The sequence below is a fragment of the Mercenaria mercenaria genome, chromosome 9 (assembly GCF_021730395.1).
Source record: "Mercenaria mercenaria strain notata chromosome 9, MADL_Memer_1, whole genome shotgun sequence".
Lineage (NCBI taxonomy): Eukaryota > Metazoa > Mollusca > Bivalvia > Venerida > Veneridae > Mercenaria > Mercenaria mercenaria.
The window spans coordinates 7506163-7516959 of record NC_069369.1 but is presented as its reverse complement, the minus strand read 5'-3'; positions in this window follow the sequence as shown (position 1 = coordinate 7516959).

Here is a 10797-nt window from a genome sequence, read left to right as displayed (position 1 = left end):
AGTTAGACCTACACACATGTGAAAGGTGACATTTTTTGTTACAGATATTTTTTCAGTTACATACATACGGATCGAGCAATATGATCCCTAAAACAGAGCAAATCACCTATCCCGTTTTCTATACAAACTGACCCGATCATTAGGTTCCAATCTCTATATTTATTGGTTTAAAAATACGCAGGCTTTTGTTGTAACTTTTAAAAATAAATCAACAAAGGAATATTGATGGGCGGATTATCGAACCAAATGTTTATAACGTGTTTATTCGTAGAAATTATTGCCTATTACGTTCCCCTTTCACGTTAAGCCTGCAAGACCTCATTGTTTTCAGTAGTTTGGAATTTCTAGGCTTAATTTTAATGGTTTTTTGATTCAGTTCTACAGAACGTCTTATGGAAACATGCTAAAAGACCGAACAAGATCTGTAGAGAGGGCTGTGATATCTTTGAATTCTTTCTTCGTTGGAATAAAAAAATGCTACTTGAAAATTAACAGGAAAACCGTGATGAAAACAGTTTATAACAAGTGTTTTGTTTTTTTTCGTCGACCATAAATTCAAGAATTCCATTCCTAAATTCACCCACAAAAATGATAATACTAATTAATATAGACCAAACACTTCAGTAACATTAAGCATCAATGAGGACTCGACTCACATAATCCCTTACATTTAAAAAAAGTCCTACTTTGAGAGGGCCACATAATAATTAGAGACCATTTTGTCCTTAAAGATCCAATTTTATCAATCAAGACTGTTTCCCCACCGCGCAAGTAGCATATATTTAGTGGACACAGGCCGAAAGAAAGAAAATCACCATGCTCCACTCCAAATTTGACTCCAAAATCAACTCCAAATACTGATCCTCCAAACGACTCCGCGATAAAGGACTCCACTCCAAAAATCGACTCAAATTTGATTCTAAAAGAACTCCACTCCAATTTGACTTCCAAAATTGACTCATTATTGACTCCAAAAATCACTCCAGGACTCCACTCACCCACTCCATTCCACGGATCCACTCCATAATTTTACACGGTGCCTCCATGGACTCCACTCCATATTTTTTACACTGTTGCCAAAGGAAAAATAGCAAACTCACGCATTGGCACAGTTCTTGGGCCCAAACACATGCTTGGACACTTAAACCAAACTATGTGCCCAAACTGTTTTAATTCCAATCTATGTTTTCAAATTATTTAAAAGCTATTCCTGTCGGAAATAGCTACAAATAAAGTGTCTCAAAGCAGCCGATTTCCCTTAATGATTTAAGGTCGTAATATAAAATATGGAATTAAATGGTAGATGTCGTTACATAATTTATAATCTGTAAAAAGGTTTGTTTTTAACCGTACACATTAAAGTGTACAGGCCAACCATCCACCGCATCATTAATACTAAGGAATTAGTCAAACTAAATTGTCATTGTTAAAACGCAGCAGAAATATATATTTGCATATGACACAATAAATGTTTTTGTGATATGTTGTTTAGGGTCACCGATAATCAGCAAAACAATTTTGTTGCTTTTACCACGCATTGCCTTACCAGCTGTGTATGTCATTTTGTATCTAACATACATATGCTTGTACAACTTCAATTGTGTGACATGTTGCATGTCTAACATACATTTACTAGTATGCATACCCAGTTAACATGTTCATGTTCTGATCATAATCTACTCAAACAGAGTAAAACTCTTGTGAGACCATGTTGCATTTTATACTTCTAACTCTACGTGGACATTTGCGTTTCATGTAACACATACTCGTTAACTAGCTGTGACATCTTGTATTCTAACTACATAATGTATGATAGGTCGGCTTACCATCCTAACTCATTGAGGCACATCTTGCATTTCTAACATACTTTTGTACTCATAATAGCTATCTCTGTAGAGGTGCCAACCCCATGACCCCCCCCAGCACATTATCTAATATATCCCCACGCTCTCGTACAGCTACTCTTGTGAGACATTGTGCCATTTCTAACATATATGTCGCGTTACCGCTAACTCTGTGAGACATGTTGCATTTCTATCATATATGTTCTCGTACAGCTAACTCTGTGAGACATGTTGCATTTCTATCATATATGTTCTCGTACAGCTAACTCTGTGGAGGACATGTTGCATTTCTATCATGTTTTGTTGGTTAACAGCTAATCTGTGAGACATCATGTTGCATTTTCTAACATAACAATGCTTGTTTTGCATTTCTAACATGCAGGTATTTAAAAGGTTAACTCTGTGAGGCAGGGTTTTTAACCATTATTGGACAAGCATTCTCTTCATATTTTAATAATTTGAGAACGGGACCAATATGACCAAATTTTCGTTCAAGAGATGTTTGTACATTATGATTTTAAGATAAGTGGATTTTATGTTAGTATTTGTATATAACATAATGTCTCTTTTTATAACTGTGCTAGGAGTGGCGCATTGCATATCATGTAGTTTCATAGTGTTATTAATATATTGTGCATATCTATGTCATGCCGATGAGATCTAAACAAATAGATAAATATGTTGCATTTCTAACAAACGTGTACTTGTTCAACTAACTCTATGTGATAAGTTGCATTTCTAACATTCATGTATTATTACAGTTAACTGTTTGAGACATGCTGCATTTTTTACATCTAACTCAGTGAAACATGTTGCATTTCTAACATAAACATACTTTTACTACTAGCTTTGACATGTTGTATTTTCTAAACATACTCATACTCGTATAAGCTAACTCTGTGATACAAGTTCATTTCTAAACATAAATGTACTCGTACAAGCTAACTCGGTGGTGATTAGTTGCCTTTCTAACAAAAGTTTCTTCGCACAGCTAGTTCGGTGGGAACCAAGTTGCAGCCTCTAAAATGCATGTACTCGTAAATGACTAACTCTGTGAAACATGTTGCATTTCTGACGTAAGTGTACCGGTACAATTAACTCTGTGTGATACGTTGCATTTCTAACATAAACATACTCGTACAACTACCTGTTGACATGTTGCATTTCTTAAACATAAACCACTACCTGTGGGTCATGATTGCTTTTTTCTAACCATAAACATTTACTCGTACTAAACACTACCTGTGACATGTTGCATTTCTAAACATAAACATTACCTGTGACTGTTGCCTTTTCTAACATAAAAACATTACTCCTCCCCACTTTGTCACATTGTTGCCTTTTCTAACATAAACATACTGTATGTGGTGTGGAATATCTACAAATATATTTTTCTGGAAAATACATATATGTTAAAACGGCACGAATAACAATTAACACTCAAAATTGGTAATATGATTGTTTGAAGAAGCTTAACGTAAGATTACAGCTATAAACGCTATTCAAACTAACGTTGACCTGAAAAATAATGTCAGAATTCACGTCCTTATTATAAGTGTATCAAATATTTTCTTTTGTTTTTATGTAGGAGGCATTGATAGAGATATTTTTCTTTTACATTTCGCCGACATGAACATATAACAAGAGCTGTCGTAAGGACAGCGCGCCTTCCACTTATTCGTGCGGAATTGACAGTTAAAAATGAATATATGTCTCAATAGAGACCTCTTACTTTAAAAGGAAAATACACCAGGGGCATAAAAAACACATCGTGAGTATTAGGATTGTTACCCACACTTGCTGATGACAGATCGGTTAAAATTTTATGAGTTTCAATGTAATAAGCCTTATTTAAGTATCAATGTTTATGTCAGAAAACGAAGGATGTAAAAAATTCAATAAAGAAAGGGGCATAATTTGGTCAAAAAATACAAATCAGAGTAAGTATGGGGATTGTTACACTCATGCAGATGTGAGGGATAAAAGATACTTTTCAAGTGTCAAGTCTTTATCATATATGTTACTTAAAGGTAACATCAAGAAAGCAAAGATTGCCAAAAAATTTTAAGTATGAAAGAGGCATAATTCTCTCAAAAATAACAGTTAGAGTTATAGGGAATTGTATACACACATTATAAAGATTTTTTTTTTTTTTTATTTTTCAAGTCATTATCTTTCTTTGAAAGAACCAAACATATGTCTACAAAACAAAGCTTTCAAAAAATTAACATAAAAATAATTCCAAGTTTAACAACTTTTTGTGACCCTTGACCTTGGGTTTTTAATGGGCCCCTGACCATACTTTGTTTGTATGTGGACAATGTTTATGTGAGTTACGCTTAGATATATACAATAGTAAACAAGATATGACCTGATACAATACAAGGTTGCGAAAAAACTTTAAACGTTTAAAATAACCTAAGTATAACACCTGGATGACTTGGACTTTGGGTTAATGGGGCCCATCCTTGTACATTACTTTGTTGTATGCTGATGACAATGTTATGTGAAGTTACAGTAAGATTAAACCAATAGTCACAAAGATATTACAGAAAAACAAAGGTTTTGCCGAAAAACTTTAAACCAAGAAGCTCATTGCCGACGCCTGACGCCGGGAGTGTGTAGGAATAGGCCCCCCTATTCTCCGAATAGTGGAGCTCAAAAGTAATGATTTACCTCTATTCATACATGTTTATTACCAGATTAGTTAATAAAGCGCCCTCTTCGTTTACTCTTTTTATGATACTTTGTGCTGCAGCAGAACAAAATCAGAAAGGATGCAGCGGAGGTCAATGAAAGCAAAATTGCCATGGGTTGTGGGAGAAGCAAAAAGGAGCTTGTAACAAAACAAATAATTCGAGGAAGAACGGACAAAAAAAGAGAAAGCTCAGGAAAAAATTCATGGAGCTCGAAAAGCAACGTAAAAAAGACTGAGGAAGTGAAGACAGTCTAAAACAAATGCGTGATGAAATGTTTTTTGAAACAATCAGGGGTTAATCATGTTTCTGTTATAAAGGAACTTATTTATTAGCTGGGTAGATAAAGTATACGTATTAAAACATCTGTACACTCAACTTCATAGATTCATCAAGTAGACACTCTTTTATTATTTTGTGGTTGCATTATATGTTCTAAATGTTTCTTCTTTGTAGATAAGATTAGATCGCATATTGGAAATGTCTTGTGTTTTAGATTGACGACTCATTCAATGTACGGCCAGCATATGTTTTAATGTTTATCAACCTGCCCACCTTGTATAATCATTTAAAAGAAGTGCATAATGTGTTATTCTTATTTCTGTGCATGGGACAAAGGACCGGCTTAGACAATGTGGCTAAAGCAATTTATGGAAGGCATCATGACCCAAAAAAAATTCCCCGACGGTAAGTGGGGAGAAGCAACTGTATGAAGGGAGTATTTGCGTTTTTCGGACGGGTGGAATTACACCGTTAGAGAACATTACAAGGTATCATTGCTATTATGCCATATGGTGTTAAACCTGACACTTATGATTTTGTTTATGATTGCTATTGTTATTTATTTAGTAGTAACTTTCTTTGTTTTTGTTGTGTAATGTTCACTTCTTTGCAAATATTCCTGTACTATATATGAAGATGTTACGAGTCGAATCCAGTTCCATATTCTGTGTGTTAATTGTCTGGAATATGTACATGTTTTAACGGTTTCTTTTATATGCTTTTCTTAGAATTATTACACACTGTTCTGTTACGTTATATTTTTGTTGTATATTTATGGCAGTCTACAATCTATAAGACACTGTTGTAGTTTGGTGTCTGAGTCTTAAAAACATTGCTATTTGTAGTGATTATTTCGTTCTTGTTTCTGACGTTGTCCTATTTGTAACTGTCATCTTATTCTCAGGGGGGGAAAAGTGCAACTTCGCGGCGACTGAGCAGGCCAAGGAAACAGAAATGCTGAATAAAGCGTCAGATGACAGAAGTTCAAAATAGACAGTCAGACGGTATTTCGAAGGAGGAAAGAAACGTGGATAGCTGGATACAATATGGCCAATGTTCGATCTAGAAAATGTAAGTATAGACCGTTTAGAAAATTGGACAAAATAGACAATGGTTATATGGAAAAGATAACTGCTCAGTAAGCACATCAAGTGTTATCACTGTCAGTTTAGGTTGTTGTCGTGGACCATACAAATGGTACTGAAGCTTTTTGTTCAGAATTCTCCTTCCCCCGCAGGGAAGGCTATTTGCAAAAACTGAAAAGTGTGCTTGCACTGTTCAAATTTTCCAATGAGCTTTACTCTAACAAATCATGTCGGCTATAACATTGCTTGTTAATGCATTCAATGTTTCCAATTGAACCTTTTTACTGATTTTGTTAGGAAGTATGATTTGACTGTCGTGGTGTGGTGGTGATAGAATGTTGTCCCGTGCTTGGACGAGTTGCACCATTTCATTACCTGTGAGGGCTAGTCTCAGTTAAGTCGAGCGGAGGTGGGAAAAGAAATTGACCTTATTCGGACAAGTCGAGCATGTTGCACTGGTTTGTAACGGAAAAAATCGTGCAGACTATTTAGAAAAGGATTTATCGAAAGTTACAATAATAGATAATACTGTTCTTTAATATAAAGGATTATTCCAATGGTTGTAGTGGCAAAGTGGGATTTTCCGGTCGGGCCTCGAGGGTAATGGTTTTAGAGCGGGTAACGGCGACTCTGCGAGGTTACGACGTAAACAGTTACACCAGTGCCGGATATCCATTCTGCACCTACAACCTAGTGGCAGAGTCTTTTTTCCCTTGCCATAACCATATTAAAGAAATGATTATAATAATTAAACCAATTCGGAACGGCTGTCTTTTTTAGAACTATTTCTTACAGGCAGTTGTATTTAATTAAAGCGCGCGGGCGAAACCAATTAACGTCGTAAACAGGAAAGACGTCATGAACATTTTCCCCCGCCCCCACTACCCCAATAATTTAGTTCCTCTGTTTTTGTGTCAATCAATTGCAGCGTAAGGTTATGAATTTTTGATAAAATTACGTTTTTTTTTTTTTTTTAAATCGGGAAATATTCTATCGGGAACAAAGAGGAACTTTGTAATACGTCCTTTACAGCATGAGGTCATTTTACACTCCGGAGTATAAGATTCATTTTTCCAGCACCGGTAAAAATACTGGAAATTCACGTCTTATATGATTATTGTACGATCTGAAAAAGACTACTTTAATGGTGAAATATAGAGGTGTCGAAATTCCGAATTAGAATCGAAAACAATATCCTGATTTTACCTGCAAATATACTGTACATTTTGAGGTGATGTTAATCAAAGGGGGGGGGGGAATTGAAAAAGGGGGTGTAAGGGTGGGAATTGCTTTGGAAGTGGAAAATTATTGAGTAATCCCAATCCGGAGTAATCTTTATTTCACGATTTCATTTGTACAACAAAAATGCTTTGCTATTCCTCCGGACAAAATATTTTACGGATGGCAGGAATCTACATTATTTTTTTTCTAGGTTGGACGGGAGAAGCGGCAATGAATGTGCCGAACAGAATGGGACCAAAAAAATTTTTATTTTGAAACTCAAACAATGAAAGCTAAGCTGACAGTAAATTAATTTGCCATTGTTGATCTTGCCCAACCTATACCACTATTAGACTAAGCATAACAAATTTATTACTGAATAGTTGTCACTTTTCTATTGCAAATATTACGGTTGAACAATAGATCTACATGGGAATAGTTCTGTTTGGTTAAAAATAAAGTGGGGGGGAATATGAACAATTGTTTAATATTGAAGAAAAATAATTAAAGCTCTGTAGCTCATTTTCTTTGTTGATTTATATGCCAAGTTGAATAACACTGACCATACCTTCGGCCTTTTCATGCAAACTTACACAGGAAAGGTTATTCTTGCTTCTAATCTATTATTTCCTACGTAATATTATAAGTTTTAAACACATTTTTACAGCCCATGCCTTGGGGATCTATGAGAGCCTTTTGTAGGGGAATCTGGAACAACTTGACTTTCAATTCGACGCGACAGCTAGTGAAATTATATACTTTCTGGATAATCTAGCAGCCATTTTTGAGACTTCTTAACCAGAAGGGGAAGAGGTCGGTGTGTGCTTTCTCAGATGCCATTCGAAGATGATGCGTGTGCCGAATTATTTTTTAATACTAACTTGTGTGAAAGGCGAAAAGAGGTAGATAATGCGTAGTGATTTTGGTTAATATTATCATTCTACGATGGTGTTGAAATCAATGTAGAAGACAGGTTTGGAATGTGACCCAGTTTATGGCGTCATTTGTTCTGAATTTTTGTTTCATTTTGGATACTTTGTTTAACTGTACGGAAGGTCAATTGGGATCGTAATTGTATCAAAACACAATTGACCCATTAATACGAAGGACACTGCCTATGTTCAGCCACTTGGAGCATGTTCTTTGCACTATATTCATTCATGCTTTTGACAATCATGATTTTTTATCAGTATAATAAGTATTGATCATGAATTTATATCTATACTGTTTTTAAAAGAATCAGGAATCGTTACTATCAGCTAAATAATAATTGTTTAAATCTTTAAAAATTACAGAAACGTAATGAATTTTGCTTGACGGAAAAAATCAGATTTCACTTATGATAGTATTACTCTGATAAAAACTCAGGCACCTATTTCACAGGGCCTGTATTATACTTGGACTGAAAACAAAACACATAAATGTACACATGTCTATACATTTTGTACTTTCAGGGTTGGGTCCTTTTTTTATTTTTATTTTTTCCGGGGGGAAGCTTTTGCAGGGAATATGTTTTAAAACCGCCCGACAGAGCATACGTTGTAGTATACGGGTTTCTGTCGCAACCTCATTGACCAAACTAGGAAAGTGGATGGGAAAGAGCAAGCGTTCCAAAGAGGCTTATCGAATGTGGAAAACTGAAAGGTGGCTATTAGGAGCAGCTCCTGATAGTCCCGAAAACTTAAGGATGCAAATTAAGAGATAGAATGGTGAATTATTATATCGACATTTTTAGTGTCAGGAAAGTTGAACAAAAGTAGATTACTAATATTGAACAATGATATATTTTGCTTGGTGATCTATCTACTGCTTTTACGTTTTGTAAATAGCATGAGTGACTACCTGAAGATGTGCTTTTGAAACGAATACATGTATATTAATTAAAATATCATTATTCGAAACTATGTAACACAATATGTACGTACAAGACGGACAACAAAAAATTGTAATATTATTGTTCCTACCAAATATAATACATGGGTTTTTGTTACCAACATCATACGAGCAAGATGCACGTTTTGTAATTCATTAGTAATGTGATCTACTACAATCATGTTTTAATAGTAAGACTGTTTTATGCGTACATTGAATCTGGCACTATCTGCACGAATACAATTAAGTTTGAAATAAAGTCAATTTTCAATTATATTGTACAGGTTTACTAATATGTGACAAATTTTGATTTTACGGGAAACTACTTTCAAGTCTTTACATTTAAGTCTCATATATTTTAGAGGACAAACTGCTACCTTCTTTTATATGATTTATTAAGTATTTCGATATCATCATGAACATTTATCCATGAGAAAACCAGTATTAGTAACCTCGAATAATTATCATATAATAAATAGTTTAAAATACTATTTTTCGTGATCGTGCAGGAACTGGAAACCAGTGTATTGAAACTGTACATTTACACATAAATGCTATTCGTATTGTAATAACAGTCAAATCCAAAACGCCCGGGTACCGTGAGAAGATGGCGATTTAATGATAAAGCGTCCGTGTTGAAACTAAAAATAAAGTAAAATATTTTGAAACTCCAAACATTCAAATGTCAAGTTAGTGATATATATAATTTTTCAAGAATCACAAGAATTTATACACGCTACGTACGATGACGCCATGCTGCTTTCAGGACACTCGTGAAGTCACGTCCCGAAATGAGTCCGGTAATTAATCTCAACACTGTGACTCTTGTAACTCTTGAAATAGTGAAAATAATTCCCTTTATTTTTCAGCTTTGCAAGGTAAAACGTGTCCCTCATGAACACATTACTATCTCAATTTTGCCACTAATGCAGGGTCCCTCATGAACAGTCCATATATTTTTGTTCCAACTTATTTCATGTGCATTATAAGCAATAATTGTTTTATAATATGTTCTTAGGTCATTCTGAATGTTACAAAATTTGTTCAATTAACTCAACAACGTTTCAAATGCCGCGTCTGAAAGTTAAATGACCAGAATATATTTTCAGAATCTGACTCTCATACCAATCTATTTCAGACCCGTTTAATCTGTTACAGTTCAGTCACACGGTAATTAGTTGTCATGATAATATTTATTTGTTTCAGAGTAAGATTGAAACATCTTTCATGAGTGAATACCATGTGCAATATGTTCACGAATGGCAGAGCCACGGGTAAAAATGTAAGATATGGTGTCCATGAGTGAAACATGTTTTGATTTTATATGTAAAACAAACAGATATTCTTTTTATTTCATGTTTTGACCAAATTTACCCATTTTAAAGCATCATACCAGTTAAAATGTATTTCATATTTTTCATTTAGAAAACACCACATATATGTCACTCTTATATTTCAATGATTCATTGAAAAACATAAATAAAGCTGTAATTTATCACTGATATAAATAAAGATATCAACTATTTACCACCGACTGGGTACAAGGTTAGGCCATGTAAAGGTAACGCAAGTTTGCGATTGTAAGTAGTATTTTTTCAAACAGTTTAGTAATGACAGAAACATGTAAGTCACACGAACTAATTGTGAATAAGTACCGCTCTTTTTGACACACACAATAAACGATGGAGTAATATTGCAAAAGATTTAAGCTATGGCGCGTTTGACTAAAAATGTATTCAAATCATCGTTCAGTCATAGTATATAAGTCTAGTTTATCAACGGAAAAATTCAATGTGC